The sequence below is a fragment of the Myodes glareolus genome, chromosome X (assembly GCF_982192425.1).
Source record: "Myodes glareolus chromosome X, mMyoGla1.1, whole genome shotgun sequence".
Lineage (NCBI taxonomy): Eukaryota > Metazoa > Chordata > Mammalia > Rodentia > Cricetidae > Myodes > Myodes glareolus.
The window spans coordinates 102,583,104-102,586,226 of record NC_142053.1 but is presented as its reverse complement, the minus strand read 5'-3'; the positions used below and the strand labels follow the sequence as shown (position 1 = coordinate 102,586,226).

Below are 3,123 nucleotides of genomic sequence, written 5' to 3'. Positions count from 1 at the left end.
AAGTATTCCGATGTCCAATACTTAGGGAGGACATATTATTCAAAGCACCAAACGTACTGTTAAACAAAAGTCTTGTTTTCACTGAAAGAGTAAATATTGTGTCCTCAGGACAAGATACTGATCTCACCACTAAGTTTTCAACTTGTAAAATGGAAAGTCTGGGCTCACCGCCACTGTCATCCTCTACCACTCCCAGGTCTGGAAGCAGAGCTTCCTGTCGCCGCCATGGTCAACATCAACGAGCTGCCCGATGTGGTGACGCTATGGAAGCGCAAGAGCCTGCAAGACAGCTTCATCACTGAGGACTGGGAAGAGCCCGTGGAAGACTGGAAGATCTTCTATTTCCTGTGCAGCCTGCAGAGGAACCTCTTTCGGAACCCGTGTGCCGAAGAGAACATGGGATCGTGGCGGTTAGACTACAATCGCGGGGATGAGTGGAAGGTGGAGAGCCTCCCTGGCGCACATGGCACAAACTTTCCTGACCCCAAGATCAAGAAGTATTTTGTCACTTCTTATGGCATGTGCCTCAAGTCCCAGATAGTGGACCTCAAAGCTGAGGTCTACTGGGAGGAGCTGATGGATACCTTCCGGCCCGACATTTTGGTTAAAGACTGGTTTGCCCCCAGAGCAGACTGCGGCTGCACCTATCACATCCGGGTACAGTTGACCTTGGCGGACTACATCATCTTGGCCTCCTGCGAGCCTCCACCTGTGACCATCGAGCAGTGGAATGGTGCCACATGGAAGGAGGTCTCCCACACCTTCTCGGATTACCCTCCAGGCGTCTGCCACATCCTTTTCCAACATGGGGGCCAGGACACCCAGTTTTGGAAAGGCTGGTACGGGCCCCGCATCATCAACAGCAGCATCATTATCAGCCACAGGACAGCCAAGAACCCCGCCCCTGCCAGACCTCTGCCTGAAGAAGCTGTAGTAATGGATGGAAGACACCCTGCTTTGGATGCAGAAATCCATCCATTGGTAGACTTTTTCTGACAGCTGTCTGTCCACCTCTGGCGGCAGTCAGGGCCCCAGTCCCGGGAGCACCTGCCCTACAACCTCCGGCAAACCCATCAAGCCAGCCTTGACATTTTGTTGTAATAAATGTTTTCAGAAAAAAAGGGGGGGAAGTCTGAAGAAGTATTTTGCTCCTAGAAAGCTCTCATATACAAAAGTGTTAGTGAATGTGATACAAGGGACCAGAGTCTATACAGCTTGCAGCCAAAAGTGTTGGTGTTGTCCATGTGGAACTGGTTTTGGAAATATGAAAAATTTAAGGGTGAGAATGGTTGTGGATTCTTCTCCACAACGTCAGACAGCTGCGAAGGTCAAAGTGTGGCAGTTTTGGAGTTGCTGGTTGAAGAAAGCCATGGGAAGCCAGGAGGTCATCAGAAGCCATTTCATAAAGCGTTGAAAGTGAAGCTTGTGTTTGAATACAGCCCCATGATATTGGAGATACTAGACACGTGAGCCAACTGTCAAGAAGAGGTGAATATACAGAGTACAACAGTACAAGAGAGACTTGTGAATCAGGCAACAAAACTGAATAGACTGAGCCATTTATCCACTTTGGCACCAGACATGGAGATACACGATATAATATTTAGCTTGCTTGGTTTCAGTCCTGCTTTGGTCCAGATTCCTCACTATGTTCCCATGATTTTTTTAGGAGTTTTCCTAATTTAGAGTGTAATGTAGTCATTTTAGAAAGAGAGGTTCTCAGGTATTTGACTTGGGCATTTGAAAAATTGGTCTTCAATTAGTGATGCTGTTTATGGACTTGGTGTGGCCTTACTAGAAGAAATGTGTTATGTGGGTATGGGCTTTGAGCTTCATATCCTGGTCCCAATTTTCACTTTCTCTTTGATTCATGCTTAATTTTGAAGGTATGATCTCTTAGTTTCCTGATCAAACTGCCTGCTGTCATTTCTCCTCTGTCAAAATGAATTCTTTATCCCAAACAGTAAGCCAATATACACTCTTCTGTAAATTTCTTTTAGTCATGTTGCTTTCTTTATCGCAGCAACAGAAAATAACAGAAAATAACAGAAATTACTGACTGAGATACCTTCCTAGCCCTATCACTAATTTGAATGATGGATTAAATTATTTAATAAATATTTATCAGTATTTTCTTTCATGTAGGGAAATGTATACTTCTCTGACACACTGGTTTTTTGCTTAATGATGTGATTTACTCAGCTGCATTCGATGTTAACAAATGTACATTACTCATGCTATGCATAATGAGAAAAAATGTGCAATGAGTAGATATTGATCCAGAGAGAATCCATGGATCCATCACATTTCTAATTTTCTTCAGAGTAAAGGCAATCACAACTTTGCTCTCAATTGTCACTGCCTGGGTATTTGTAGAAAACAAATGTCTTGAAAGTCAGAGATTTTATCTTGTACTAAGACAGAGGGAAGATTCTTCAATATAAATAAACCATTTTTATATGAAATAATATTCAGACAAGTATGCAAAGAATCCCATTCAAAATTTTGGGGTATCTAAAGTTTATAGTTCGTCAATTATGCCAGGTACTCTTTAGACAAATAAAAAACACCTTCAGCTATAATTAAATAACATGACTCTTAGGCTGTCTACTAGAAAAACAATTGTCAATTTTATGCAATCTAATTAATAATCTTCTATAACTAGCTTTTCTCAGTTTTTGTTAAGAAAACTAAAAATTGTTTAAACATATTACCATATTTTACATAAATAAATACATTTATATGTTAAATTATGATAAAACACTATCATAAAGATGTTGAAAATTTTCATCTAGAGGTATTTTCCAAACACAGCCTACAAATTCTAAAATAAGGAACTATAAGAAAATGAAGACACTAATATATTAAGACAGAAGGAAAATGTCATTAAACTAGACAGGAATAAAATGATATAAATTTGACTATATAATAATGTCCACTTCATCAAGCAAGATGCTTTAATTATTGCATTACCAAAAGAGGTATTAAATAATTGCTGGCATCCTTTTACTATTGTGTCCATAATTATGAGCCACAAAGGTGTTGCTTTTCCATTGCATAATACTCAAGGATTTAGACAGAGAAAATTATTCTTAGGAAATTTATTTGGAATATCTATTGTTT

At 40.2% G+C, this 3,123-nt stretch overlaps 1 pseudogene; it reads left to right on the top strand.

Annotated features, from left to right (window-relative positions):
- The first annotated feature begins 225 nt into the window (after positions 1-225).
- LOC148117427 (F-box only protein 6 pseudogene) lies at positions 226-1,011 on the top strand (annotated as a pseudogene).
- Positions 1,012-3,123: the final 2,112 nt, after the last annotated feature.